This window comes from Cornus florida, unplaced genomic scaffold (assembly GCF_030987335.1).
Source record: "Cornus florida cultivar Cherokee Brave unplaced genomic scaffold, ASM3098733v1 CherokeeBrave_3.0.0_Hap2_Chr04, whole genome shotgun sequence".
Lineage (NCBI taxonomy): Eukaryota > Viridiplantae > Streptophyta > Magnoliopsida > Cornales > Cornaceae > Cornus > Cornus florida.
In genome coordinates, this window is record NW_026775574.1 from 60,442,075 (window position 1) to 60,458,043 (window position 15,969).

The window sequence follows — 15,969 nt, forward strand, 5'->3', positions numbered from 1 at the left end:
CCTAAAAGAATTTATTACTTTGCAAAACTCAAACTCTACCACCAATTTCAGTATTAAAATAATTTTTTTATTAATTAATAAAAAAATATATAAATATTTCAGTATTAATATAAAAATCTAAAAGAATTTATTACTTTACAAAACTCAAATTCTACCACAAATTTTAAAATATTTTAGTATTTATTTATTAATATAAAAATATTTTTATTAATTAATATAAGAAAAGTTACAAAAAAATTGCAATTTTTTGTAAGTTTTATTGTTAAAAGGTTTCAATCAACAATTAAAAAAATATATATGAAAACAAAAATTCTATAAGTGACAAAACATTCGCCACATGTATCGCACGTGCCTTTTTATAGTATATATATATATATATATATATATATATATATATATATATATATCAATTATTAAGACTACTTCTATAAAGAGTCGTACCGTCGTACCCAACATTATACACATATAATTACAAGCGAAATATTAAATAATATTTATTAATTTAAAATAAAAACACTATTATCACAAAGTAGTGGACTAAAGTTACATATATATGTTGAAAAGAAACCATTTGAGATGTGGTGTTGGTGTGTGCTATTGACTCTTTGGATAAGACTCAACAATTCAATCCTAGCAGAGAGTTATTCTCATCAACAGTGATTAGCTATTTAGTGTAATTTTAAATTAAATACTTTAAAGTGTAAGATATTACGCTTAGAGGAAAAACTTTTTAATAAGGGTTAAATACTTTAACACTTCCTCATATTTTGATTTATTGTTCTCAAATTAAAAAAATGATTTTATTATCTTTCTCTTAGCTTTATTTAATGCTCCGGTTTATGTCATTGCTGACATGTGTAAATAAAACATGAAATGATGATATTTACCCTTCATTGATCCCAAAAAAAAAATAATAAAATATGGTCACCGTCCACCGCAAAGTAGACTCAAAGTAGATGAAACTGAAACAAAATCGTGGATTGCAGTTACCAATTTTAATGGTTACATCATAATTGAAATCAAATTGACAAATGATTCTTTTAAGAAGTAAAAACGTACTTGGATGCCCACTTCATTCAAAGATCTAAGGAGTACAAAACTATATGAAGCATATTATTTAAAAATGCATCATTTTATGAGATGGTAAAATCGGTCATTTAGTATATGAGGGATGCGATACGCATTATAAGCGTTATAGGAATGTTTTTTTGCACTCTATAAACTATTGTTATTTTGATATTAACGGTCAAATTTAATTAAAAACATAGTTTTATTGCGATTTGTATAATATGATGACGGTTACTAATTGAAAAGGCACTACAACAGTTTTGATGACGGTAGGGGTTTTTTATTTTATTTATAAAACTACAAATGTGTGCTAATAAATTTAGGCAACCACCAAATTGTAGCATCCGTGTTCAAATTAAAAATACCATCCAAATTGTACAAGCAAAAGAATTTTTCACAAATGTAGCCATACAATTCCAAAGGCAACACAATCACAAGTTTCTTCAAAAGAACTCATCAAACTTCAAACTTTCTTTTTTCTAATATTTGTGAACAAAATACAAACAAAATACATGCAACAAATTAAGGAAATAGTACTTAAAACACATTAAAGTCAAGGCTTTCAAGTACACAGATGGGGATGTAAATGAAGTTGTCATGAAGTAATCAAGAGTCAGTCCTTGGCATTAGATGATTCTCAGAGCCCTACAAGTCCACTTGCCATAATAATTTCAATAACACAAGGTAACAAAAAGGTGGGAGCAGGAGTAAGTTGAGTTGACTATAACATCAACTACACTTTGTTGGACCAAATATGAGGCAGCAAAACACATGCTAATACAGTATACAATAGGAAGATGATCTGTTTCCAAATGTCACTCTGTGTTTATTCAAGAATGCTCCTAATCTATATATCAGAAAGTTGAAAGGCTGTTAATTACAATACAACCTTAGCTATTTGACATTAGTACTCATTACATTTACATTTTGATAATATTTACCTATAATAACAATGCTTCTAACGCAAAATGAGGATTTGGAAAAAAATAACCATCATGCTACCCTACGATTCTTTCTAAATATACAGATAAATGAAGGAATGAGAGTGTTTTTAGAATTTCATGCACGTGACAAGATACTGAAAAAGTAAATAATGGAATATATAACACAAGAAGTGCCGTCCAGATATCTAATAAAATATCACGTGCCACCCAACTCCATGTCTCCTCCTCTTCAGTGTAATTTACCATAAGAACTTTTATGACTTCACACATAAAGCCAGACAACAAGGCTAAGAGGGCCAAAAGGGCTGAACATCAAGGTGAAGAGTCAACTTGTGTAAAATTGTGAACAAAATAAATTATGTCATAAAAGGACATTGTAATGTGAATGCAACTATAATTAACAAAAAAACATTAAATTAAAGATATATATTGAAGGGCCACAAGAGAATATTACAAAGCTGACCATATAGATTTCAAGAGTTGGTCAAATACAAGGGGATTAGTTACAGTTGCTATTGACAGAAGTGCACGGCAACCATCAAGCATCTCACTGAACAGAACAAAATAACAGGTAAGACATCAAAGGACAAGTAAACACAGAAAGAGGGTTGGGACTACAGGAATATAACCTTTCACTTTTTCTACAATTGATTGCTTTTGAAATGGGTAATGAAGATCCTCTCTTTTTATAGCAATGTTGATATGCAGAAAACACACACACACTTCTGGTAGCCAACAATTGAATGAATCTTAATTGTGAATAGGAGCATACAATTTCCATATGCAAAATTTAGTGAAACTCCACTTTCAAAGAAAACTAGATTCAAACATATTGTGGACATGAAAGAGGAGGACATAAAAAATAAATATACTCGCATATCAATTAAGTTTAGGCAAATTAATAAACACAGAAAAAGGTTCTTTTGGTAATGCAAATTCTCCAATTTGATATAAAATTTCACAACATTCTGAATCAGAATTACAGAACAAAACTAGATTATCATCAAATTCACTAGAACTCCACATAGCTGAAAATCAAACACATTCATAAGAAACGCATTGCAAAAGAAAACGAGATTGATAGGAAATAGGAATACATACCAATGCTTAGAAATCCCAATTTCAATAAACAATAGCAGAAACCAAGCATCAAGTGCATGAAGTACCTTTGATCTTGTATGAAAGTTCTTCAGATACAAGGGCTCCAAATGCATAATAGTGTCTAGTTGAGACACAGTAGATTTTCATCCTTGCTTCTTCCTCGCTGAAAAACACAATAGGCACAAAAAATAATAAATATCAAAAAAATTAAAACAAAACCCATACATACAAGTTAAAGTTAGCAGTTGTAGGGAGAGAGAGGGGGGCAAGCTTGAGAGTTGATGAGAGCACTTGGATATTCTCAAACCGCTGTAGCAGCAGAGTAGAAGCATTTACTAAGTTGCTGCAGAAGTGCACCCCCAAGGTATACCTGCATACTGGTTTTCTTCTTTGTCTCTCAGCCATTCCTTCCATGGAGGAAATACAAGAGTGTTTTTTTCTCATTGAGATCAAATAAATCCCCTGGGCCTGATGGATACTTTAAGCATACTGGTTTATGCTTACGTATTATTAGATTTTGTTGTCTTTTAGGCGTTTTTCATTTTTTCGTGCTGCTAAGAGTTGTCAATAATAATAATAATAATAATGAAAAGTCGCAGTATGTTCTTAGGAATTGTAAGAGACAAAACACATTTTATTGGAACGTTTCAATCACCTCCCATTGATTTAGATTAGGTCCCATGAGAATTTAGATCCACCTGCAAATAATAGAGGCTGATTGGTCAGAAATTCAAAATGGAAACTATAACTAATGAATTATTGAGAAGGGGGAAAATTTATATATATATCTATATATTTATATTTAAGTATGAGAAAGAGCCTTTAATTAAGAGTTTTAAATCTCAATTCCATTTTCACCACAACCATCAAAGGCAGCACTGCAATTGCCACCATGAGTGATAGCATCACTATTTTGCATTTGTTTCATCCATTACTTTTTTTCTTTCCCATAAAAATGAAAAAAATTAAATTTTACTAACCACTTGCTATACGGATCATCATCAAACCGACGTCTCTTTAAATCATATGAACTTTAAGCTATGAAGTTTGTTAAGTGTTTTTATTCTAACCCAACACTTTTATATCTTTTATTTTTGTGGACTGGAATACCCAAATGAGAATTGTTATAAATTGAAAACCTCTTCCATCCTACTACAATCAGAACCACCAATATGAAGGTTACGTACGATATACATGAAAGAATAAAATAAAAAATAACTGATTTAATGAAATTATATATATGTATATATACACACATGGTGGCAGTCAGAGGGGTAGACAATGTTGAAAAATGAGAATGTATATAATAGGAAAACTTAACCAAAATAATATAAGCAAAAACTTAAATATTGATAGATAATAAATTACTAATACATTTATAATTTTCCAGAAATGTTTCTCATTACAACAATATATTAAGGAAATTCTGCTCTCGTTTTTCCGCTTTCTTTGAAGGAAATTTCAATTTTGCAAAAGGATCAACAATTGGTGAAAAGAGGGGCTTAGGGTCAATAAATTGACTAAAAGTTAGACAAAGATGAACATACTTTGAACTGTGGAGAGATATTTGTAAATGCCTTTTGAGACAGGAAATTTGAAACAGAGAAAAGAAACAATTAGTTATAGTTATTGAAAACGGAAATAAATAAATAAATAATACAAAGAATTCACATCCTACTAACAAATTGGACAGCTTAGAAGATATTGAGTAATTAGAGTATATCATTGGTATGCTCTTCAATCAAAATACACAATTCAATTAAATAAGTCATACTTAAATATTTAAATTTCCCTCATCTAACTTAATTATTATATTTTGATTGGTCGAACATAACTTATGGAATATCTACTCAACCCCTACCACCACCCCCAAACAAATTACTAGATGATGAAAAAAAAAAAAAACGTAAAGAAAAAGAAAACACAGCAGTCGGTACCTTATTTACTGATTTAGTGGAATATGATCATCGTGGTTTCTCCTTCTTCTTAACTTGTTTTTTCATCATTATATTCCTCCACCGCTAGTCCCTAAATTAAACAGAAGGTGAACGGATTAAATGAAAAGCATTCGCTAAGTGATGTCTTGTAATAAGGACAAAGGCACGTGTACATAGTTACCTTTCCTTTCCGAGATTGCTACACATGATTATTAAGGTCACTTGCACGGCTAGACATCAAATCTGTGCGTACTTTTACATCCAGTGTGCTTAAGTATCCAAATGTGAAAGTCTTCAATTCCGGACATTCGTGTATATTAACCATTGTCAAGGATGGGAATTGAAAAACATCGTTTGCCCGACAAAAACATGTGAGGTTTGGTACAGAAAAAAGTTTCAGATACCCTAGCCGAGAGAACACAATTTCACCCGTGGCATCTTCTCCTCCTCCTTCGTTTTTAAGTATTTCTTCCATCACATCACAATATTCAATTCTTAGATCCTTGAGTTGTGTGAGACTTCTTGCTATTGAGAGTGAGAATAGATACTTCAGCCTGTTGCAATTTCGAACTGTCAAAGATGTTAGGCTGTGAAACACCGAAAGTCCTTCAAGGTTTGAAGATAACCTCCAATGAGAAACAATGTTGCAGAGTGTGCTTTTGGATATTCTCAAACCGTTGAAGTAGAGTAGAAGCATTTATGATGAGCACTGAAAAGTGCGCATTTAAACCCGTTAAGCTTAAGCATCCTAGTACCTTTATCTATCTTACTTTGCCGTTTTAAACTTATTACGTGTTATTTATATTTTCAGGCACTAATCCCAAAATTGAGCTAACTCAGCCAAATAAGAGCTTAATTGAAGCAATCCTAAGATAAACCAAAGGAGGGAGCAAAGTGGAGAAAGAAAGGAGCAAAAAGAAATCAAAGTTGTGCAGCTGAAAAGTTCGATCGATCCAACTTAGAGTTCGATCGATCGAACATCTATGATCGATCACAGTACTTCTCGATAGATCCAACCTTGGCCTTTGCTGAAATTCCAAGTTCGATCGATCCAACATCACCTTCGATCGATCGAACCCTATTTTGTCCTATTCAAATGATTGATCTTATCCACAGCTGTACGCCTACCAACCACTTTTGTCCTTTTCCCCATAAATATCTTCGAAATATCTCAGCCTTGTCCTTATCCGGAGGAGTCAGACCACTTCGATCGATCCAAGATGCAGTTCGATCGATCGAACCCATCTTCGATCGATCCAAGTTAAGGTTCGATTGATCGAACTTCCTCCAGCGAGAAAAAGTTAAAGTCCAGCTCATTTATTCCGTCCTTCACCCAATCATTGGAGAATATGCCTTGCACGACCACAGCTCATCATAGGGTGTATTTGACCTACCTATATAAGGAATATGATACACTTTTTGGGGGGGAGTCTAGAGTCTCTTGTCACACATTGAAAATCATTTTTTGGAGGCTATTCTTGGAGAGGAAGAAAGGAGGAAGCTAGAGCAACCATTGGAGGAGATCTTCACCAACAAGGAGCAGCCATGGAGTTAGCCCTTGAGGGTTGGATCATCACTACCATGAGTGGCTAGACATCTTCTTGGGGCTAGAGTTAGCCCCAAGCATGCTTTCTATACTCTAATCTTGTGTATTATTGAGGGATTAGTGTTGTATGATACATCTTGATATTCATGTATATATAAATCTTGATTATTTCATGGTTTGTATGGTTTAATGCTTCCAATTGACTATTCTATTCTACCTATATGTCTATGTATGCTAGAGTAGGATATTCATGTGCTTATCTCTAGATTTAGTGTTTTTGATGCATGTCTATGTGTATTGATGCTATAGATCTAGAGATTATCAAGATGATATGCTTAATGAATGCTATTTTGGTTCATTTGATGGTTTATGCCTATTCTTGATGGTTTGTGCCTCTGCCCTAGTCTAGATAGCTTTATTTTCATGCTAGTAGTGTAGATTTAGTGTAGTGGTAGTATAATGTTAGATGGGAGGACAATCTACTCTTGATGTTTGATGTTCCATGCTTGTGAGTCCAAGTGGCATATTCCTCTAATATTGTGTTGCATGTGGATTGTGAGCTTAATGAAGGATTAATGACATGTTTTGATCTATTGTGCTAACCCCATGTTGTCTAGACAATATATGCTCTATTATTTAGATATATTGTGCTCTTCACATCATGTTTAGACAATACTTGCTTGATTTGTCATCCTTGCCAATTGAATCAACCTAATGCACACACACCCTTATCATATTGCAACACATCCATTACCCTCAATTGATCACTTGTTAGTAGTATAAAAAAGTATTGCTTGGTGGTGATCTCTACACCCCAAGACCTCTCTCTCTCTTGTTTACCTCATATTATTTTATTTAGTTGAATTCAATTTAGTATAATCAATCAACAATTGTGTGATCATTCGACCTACTAACCCTAATTTCCATAGTTTCACAATTCGATACACCATCAAATCCCTTGGGACGATCCCTACTCGCCCTATCTATATTTTATATAGAGAAAGGTAGTAGTGGCTTTCTATAAATGTAAAACTTGGCCACCTCCTACATTCACACACAACTCTTCAAGCTTTGTTGGTTGTGGCGACTCCATCAAGGAAACCAACAATTTACTAAGTTGCTGCAGAAGTGCACCTCCAAGGATCTTATTACTTTGCAAAAGGGAAGGACATGGCAAGTACCTTCGAAGATGCTCTCATCACTCAATATCAATGTATCCAAGATAGGAAATTCAACTTGCGCACAGAAATCACTCACTGTATTTAGCTCCACAATATTCTGATTAAAAAAATAAAGCAAACCAAGCAATAATGAACCTTCTAATTTTCAGTACTAAATCCATTTTATGCTCTACAAATTCATCAATTTCTTCTCAAATTATAGATATATAACTGCATATTAGGTTGTTGACAAGAAAAACCCCCGTCCTGCTCACAGCTAGTGGCATTCATTTGAGGCTCCATCTGGTTATGATTTTTGAGGCTCTGGTATATAAATAGATGGATTTAAATTGGTGTGCAAATTTTCAATAACACCAGAGAAAATTGGAATAATAGTTTCCTCATAACTGTAATAGGAAATAATGGACTTACCATTTCATTTGGCAATGGTTGTAATGGGGCATCCACTAGATTTAGCTCCACAATGTTCAGGTTCCGCAATGGTTCAGTACTGTTCAGGTATCGGCAAGGAAACATCTCCAATTTGGGACAACATCCTACTGTTATTTTTATTACGGATGGCAATTCAGAAATGCAATTCCTTCCGCAAAAGCTCATCAGGGATGGTAGCTTTTCTAAGACCAGTTTATTTAATTGAGGGAACACAATATTGTTCTCCACTTCTTTTCCCTTTGACTGCAATCCAGATGTGATATTTGGTGCTTTATCACTGGCTTCTTCTTCTTCTTTGGACCCTCCACTGCAGCAGAGACCGCAAAAGTTCACTTTATTTAATCGAGTGAACACAAGATTGTTCTCCACTTCTTTTCCCATAGCTTTATTGCTTGCACCTGTTTCTTCTGCTCCTTTTGACCCTTCAACTTTAAATACCTCTTGCAGGGAGTCACACCGTCTCACATGGAGCTCTTTTAGGTTCTGGAAACTTGTAAGTGATTCTGTTGAAGCAACATTTAATAACTTGTTCATTCCCTCAATAACCAACTCCTCCAAGCAAGGAAATTTAACCTGCAAAACATCAGCTTGCTGCTGATAATATTCCTTTCTTTCTCTTGAAAATAACGCAATCTGCCAAATTAATGGTTTAACATTTTTTAAGGAAAACAATAATAAAGTTTATTACTGATTTCAAGGACATGTGGATGCAATAACAAAAAGCCACCAAAACACAACATTCACTGGAAGGCTCAGTTGAAATCTAATTGAAATTCATTAACATTTTTTAAGGAAAAATAGCACAAGGTCAAAAAAAGGTTAGAATAGATATTAGACTTACTAGAATGCTTTTAGTTTATTGTCCTTCAAAAATTTATGGGTTGATGCTTTAATATTATTGCACTTAACATATTTATTAATGTTGATAATCTGAAATCACATTTTAAAAAAGAAATACTATACTTCAAAAAAACTGTAATATTGTTGATGATCTGAAATCTCATTTTAATAAAGAAATGTTGTACTTCAAAACTGTCAGTGTTGATGCTTTTAGTTTATTGAAAGAATTTGTAGGTAACAAGCTCCACCAAAACACAGGAACAGAAAAAGCTAATACAATTGAAGGATTTAAATACATAATTATATTGTTTTAAGAAAAACAAATGAAATTCATAATTTAATTAAAATTGTACAAAAAAGTGTATCAAGATAATAAAACCAGCCATCCAAATTATACTATGAGGAGGTAATTATGCTTTTTTTTTTTAATTATTATTATTATTATTTTTTATTTTTAGTAATTTGAGAGTTAAATTTTAAATTTCCTTATGGTGACAGATTTCTGATAAGTTTTCTCTATTATAAACATTAAAATATTTTTTCACTTATCAACAATATATTAGTATTAGATTGCTTTGCAAGATGAGATTTTGACATGTGACTAGGGGTGCAACTTGGGTTGGCCCAACCCAGCCCAGCCCCAACCCAACCTCAACCCGAATCAGGTTGGGTTGATTTAACCCGAATTAGGTTGGGTTGATTCAACCCGAATTGCACCCAACATGGGTTGGGTTATAATCCGGACCAAATATGTTCGGGCGGATCGGGTCGGGTTCACGGGTTGATATATATTTTGTAATTTTATATATATATAAATCAAATATATATATATATATATATATATATATATATAACGACGTCTAGTCTAGACTATTAGGTTTCTAGTACCTAAATTCATTAGAATTGTTCAAACTTCGAATTAACCATGGTTAAAACTTAGTAATTAACCACCAATCAAGTTAACCCAACCATGGTTTACGTCTCATTGCATTAACCGGACCACATGGTTTACGTCTCTGCTACATCCGCCTGCCTCTCTCTCTCTCTCTAAAACTCTCTTTCTCTCTCTGTATATATCTTCTAGTATATCTCTCTCCGTCGATCTGTCGTTTCTAATCAATATGGAGTACCGTACCTTAGAAATCAAGGTTGTCGATCTCCACAAAAGACCTCAAGAAAGTCAACTTTATCACCAAGATGGACGTGTACGTCGTCGTTTCGATTGCCGGCGACCACAGCACCAAGCAAAAGACCATCGTCGACAGAGACGGCAACGACAACCCCACCTGGAACTTCCCCGTGAAATTCACCATAGACGAGTCGGCTGCCCGACAGAACAGCTTGACCCTCGTCTTCAACCTCCGTTGCGAGCGTACCCTTGGCGACAAAGACGTTAGAGAAGTGACCGTTCCGGTCAAAGAGCTCCTCAACCGCCTGACCCTCATCTTCCTCGTGGATTTTTTTTTTTTAATGAAATGTTTAATTTGGGCTTTCGGGTTGAACCCAGCCCAAACCGAATAAGATTGGGTTTTGAAAAAACCCAACCTGACTTAAACCCGAATTGTGAATTTATATGTCCAGATTTTAAATTTTATGGGCTGGACTCGGGTTGGGCTGGGCTAGCCCGCCCAAGTTGCACCCCTACATGTGACCGGTAATGTGGCTCTTTGCCCGCACGGAGAGAATTTATATGGTGTATCTGTGCAGAGCCAAAACAGATATAAAAATAAAAATAATTGTTGAAAATAGTTAATGTCATGAACAAAAAAGGTGCCCATTGAACTTTGTTCTCTACTCTCGGGTCAAAGACGTAGGAAAGTGAAGTTACAAAAAAATAATTATAATAATTGAAAAAGACACTTTAGACCACTTTATACAGAATAATGTCAAGATCCATTTATGATATGTTAGTTTTCAAGCAGGAATAATTTTATCTGGAGAATTCATTCAATCTTAGGTATGTTTCCTAATATTTTCATTCAGATATTCTACTTGATTTGTTCTAGGAAACCGAAAATTTAAAAAAAAAAAAAAAAAAAATTAGTTTGTATATTCAAACGTTTCAATTCATCTTATTTCATCAAACTTCGGATCTGGAAAATTCAGTACCAATCAACCCCAAGTTGTCTAACCAAATTCAATTCTCATGATTAAAATATATATATATAGATTATAACCAAACTTATGTTTTTCACTTTGAACGGTGAAGGTAGAATAGATAATATTAATAAATTTCAATGCTTGTCTAGTTATGATGAGCATGTTTTGTATAATAAATTGTAATTTAGATAGATATCATCATCTAAATTAACAAGTGATACAATCATCTTGATCATGAATGTTTTGTCATTTCAATAACAAACGCAGTCTGCTTAATTCTGATAATTTGTAGAATTATATATATAAAAAAAATAAGATCAAACTAGATTTCGTCCATGTTGTGAAAGAACCACGCTATTGCTGTAACTTGCAATATTATTCCCTTTCTCCACTCGCACGTGTGGGTGGAGATTTCGTCTTACACGTGACTATTCATGTAAGAGTTATTCAATTGAATTCTTATCTGATAAAATAGAAAGATAAATAAAAAGTATATACAAAAAGTTAAAAACTTTCATGTGAAATAGATGAAATTATACTTATATATACAAAATAAAAAGAAAGAAAAAAAGAAGATGAAATCACATCAAAATCATTAAAAATAAGTGTGGAATGCGGATAGATAATGCGGAGCATACCTTATCATTAAACAGTTGTGCAAGGCCGGACACATTGCATTCTTCAGCTGACGTCTTCTTCGTATTGGCATTGAAGCTTCTCAGTTTTGGTAGACTTCTTTAATTGATGAAAAGTAACTGTATCCATGATTTCATTGTCATCTCCAACTATTTCTTCCAAGTTTTCACAGTGAAATATAGTTAATTCTTGGAGTTGCAGAAGGCCTCTTGCTGCGGCGGCGGAGAAGAGATATCTCGACGGACAATTTATTACTTCCAAAATACTTAATTTACTAAAAGAACAAGACACACGTGATCCGATGGTCCTTGAATTCAAATTTGGTCTGCCAAATAAATGAGCAAATAATGGATTAAACTACAAACAAAAAAAGCGGATACACAGACCATAACATGCAACTCTGAATTGAGCTGCTAATGCTAGGATACTTGGTGTATGACTACAAGTCTACAATAATCAAAGCCTGCCATAATTAGGGATTCCGCAATTAAAATGGACAAGTATATGTTATAGAAACACTTTCGAGTGCTAGTTTCCTAAAAGCATTTCTATTTTATACACGAATTCAAATAGAATTGAAGGGAAATGAATGTGTAACCTAGAACAAAATTGGATTTCGATTCCTAGTTCTACAAATTTTTTACGGGCTACAACTGCACCTATTAAAGCAACTAAAAGAATTATAGAAATGAGTTCAAATGGAAGAAAAAAAAAAGTGTCGATATATGAATCCCAAATTTATTATTTTTTCATGAATGAGGTTGTTTCCATTGAAAAAAACCAAGTGCTTAGTACAATGGATAAAGAGGGGGAATATACATCATAGCACCATAGCAAACTGAAAAAGGCCACTTCCAATACACTTGAAAGCAAGTAACAGAAAGAAAAATAGCAAGCCTAAGACTAATTGCACAAATCAGTAACAAAAAAAATGAATCCCAATTTGTTAACAATTTTCTTTCAAAATTACAGAGGCGGCACAATTGTCCCTCTTAATATATCGAGGGTATTCTTATAAACTTTTAGATATCATATTCAGTTTCACATTATGACTGGTTTGACAGAAGGAAACGGTCTCTTCGCATGCGAAGATAAGACCGTACATCTAACCCTCCCCAGACCCCGCAATGGCAGGAGCCTCGTGTATTGGGTTTGCTCTTTTTATACAGTCTCACATAAGATTCACCTATGTATAAGTTTACCTTTTTATTAGTTATGACTGATGAATACATGCTCAAAGATATCTAAGGGTCAAAAATATATATATATATATATATATATATATATATATATATATATATATATTTCTGTCATAGTATCATTCAATATCAATTATCAACTTACCAAATGGTATTCCTGAAATAAGGATTGGTATTTCTATGTTAATCATGAGGACTATAATAAGCAAAAATTACCATCCACAGCATCATGCGAAGTTGGTGACTGTCGGCTATGGCTAATCCAAAATTGAAGTCGTTTTTTGGCAATCTCCTCTTCTATACAATTGGCTTTGGCTCTTCCCCAAAAATATGTAAGCCATGCCTGTTAAAGTTATGTGATGTAAATAAAAATCAAATAATTAGGATATGAACAGGTCACTTTAAGATTAAAAAAACTAGTTATAAAGAACCACTACCGAGTACTGCGAATGGATGTGATTTTTAACCATCACTATAAATAAATAAATAAACGACATAATTCTACTATGAAGTTAAATCGAGGCCAAGAATAAAAATAGAAATGAAAAGAAAAGAAAAAATCCCCATGTGCGCCATGTTACCTTCCCAACAAGGGACAAAGACTTTCCAGATCTTTGACGAAACTGGAAGTCAGTGGAGCACAATTGAATGAAAATCACTAATTAAGTTGATAATTTGTTTACTTAATCATTTTTCGTTGGGTTTTCTAAGTAATGATGTCATTAATAAAAATCATGAAAAAGTGCACCAACCCAGTTTTTGTACAAAATTTCAGAAAAAGAAAATATGACTAACAGCTACCATTAGCTATAAACTAACATGATATATATATATATATGTATGTGTGTGTGTGTGTGTGTGTGTGTGTGTGTGTGTGTGTGTGTATAAAATATATAAGACTCACTGGTTAAATGTCATAAATCAAGAGTGACATGGATACAAGTAGAGGTAACTAAGAAAGAAAAGCCAGACCTCCTTGAAAAGAACATCCTCAGACTCCTCTGCACTCAGTTCTGCAATAAACAAGGACATCGATAACTATAATGCTACAAACATAAGAAGCTTCAAATAAGCTTCAACTTTCTGGCTGCTTAAACATAAGATGGAACACCGAAAAAAAAGAAGAAAAAGAACAAAAGATGGAACAGTAACAAAATTTGGGAGTTGCTGTGTAAATAAATGCACATGTTATATAAAAATGGGTAAAGTGCAAGAAACCCCCAACTCTTACTCAAGTGCAACTAATCCCCTGGAATTACAAATAACCCCCTTGAACTATTGATTTTGTTTAATTTAAGGACAATCCAACAGTTGACTTGGTCAGAAAAATCAAAAGACATATTTGCCCTTATTTAAAACTACGTAGTTTTAAGGGTTATACAACTAAATTGATGATGTGGCAGCTAACAATCTCAACAATCAATCAAAATGAGACAACTCAACAGAACTCAGCCAACTCGCCCAACCTTATCAGTTATCCACAGACCTATCTAAAAATAATAAATAAATATGAGTTGGAACTTCTGGGGAAGGTATCAACAGGGAAGAACACAATGCCGATTGAAAGGCGTCGGAGTGGCTGTTCAATGTCATCGACGTTTTTAAAACGATTAAAAATTTAATATTGAATTCGAAATTGTGTTTCGGATCAGTATCTATTGTTATTCAGAATCGAAGAGATTCCAGTTTGAATAATATTAGGAAAAGCAAAAAAGAGACCCAAACAACTCACTTTCAATTGGGTTTATATGTTGGGATAGCTGTGGCTGATCCAGTATAAATTGTTTAGAGTTTCTAAGAGTAGAATGTTGTGGTTTGATTTGTTGACGTTCAGGTGGTGGCAGTGGATTTGCAGAGTTAAATTGGTTTTATCACGCATGTATGTTGGGGGTGGTGTGTGGTTGAGTATGAATTACTTGAGTTTCCAAAGACGATAGAAAACGTCGTCCGCCAATTCATTCACGTCATCGTTAACTACAGACAAACAGTCTACAACAGTCGATGGCGATGGGTTATAGATGACGAATCTGTCGCAGGTGCCATCGACCGCTCTTCCGCCAGTTGTCATCATCGTTGAAGAGGAAGCGAACTCCATGGACGATGCTAAGTGCATATGCTTTTCTGGGCAGTGCCATTGTTGCAATAAAAAATTAGTTGATACCATTAGGATTCAGTCGCATTTGTATTTGGGGATTTTTAGGAAATTAGGGTAGGGTGCGTTTCAGTGTTATACGATGGGCACTGTGGTCTTTTAGTTTTCATAAGGGCAGTTTGGTCATTTAAATAAAATTGGGTCATCACGTGACCAAGCATGCACAACTTCATGGTCAAATTCAATTCACCGGTCGTCGGATTGGGTAAATTGCAACCAAATGGTTAGTTCAGGGGGTTTGTTGCCACGTTTATAATTGAGGGGGGTTATTTGCTAATAGGGTAATAGTTGAAGGGGGTTTCTTGCACTTTACCCTATAAAAATAGTTGAAGCTTTGCTCTAAATATTGTAGGTGTTTTGATTAGCCGAAAGAAGACCTCAATGCAGTGAAAGATTGCAACCCATACGAATAAAATTTGTCCAGAACCAATCTACAAGAAAAATTAGAGTAACCAATATATATATATATAATATCACAAAACAGAAACGGGTCCTCTCCTTGAGTATCTCTCTCTTGGACTCCGCAGGGTTCAATCGTGTGGCCCAAATTCAGCCACGTCATCCTCCATGTTGAAATTTCTTTTAAAATTGAAATTGCAAGTTGTAGATTTGAACATCGAGGATGACGTGGCTAAAATCTGAGCCGCGGGATGAGCACTGCAGAGTCCAGCAGAAAGATTCTCAAGGAGAGGATCCTTTTCCTCACAAAACAGTGAAATGAAGCTAACAAACTGCAAACAGATGACGGATACAAAATATGATTTTTGGGGGGTACATCAACAAATCTCTCTGGGGTCACTATCAGATATACCTTCGACGACTAAACATCATTA

The 15,969-nt window shown here is 33.9% G+C and overlaps 1 pseudogene; it reads right to left on the bottom strand.

Moving 5' to 3' along the window:
- Positions 1-1,524: 1,524 nt before the first annotated feature.
- Positions 1,525-15,969, bottom strand: part of LOC132303350 (coiled-coil domain-containing protein SCD2-like) — a 41,607-nt pseudogene continuing 27,162 nt past the window's right edge.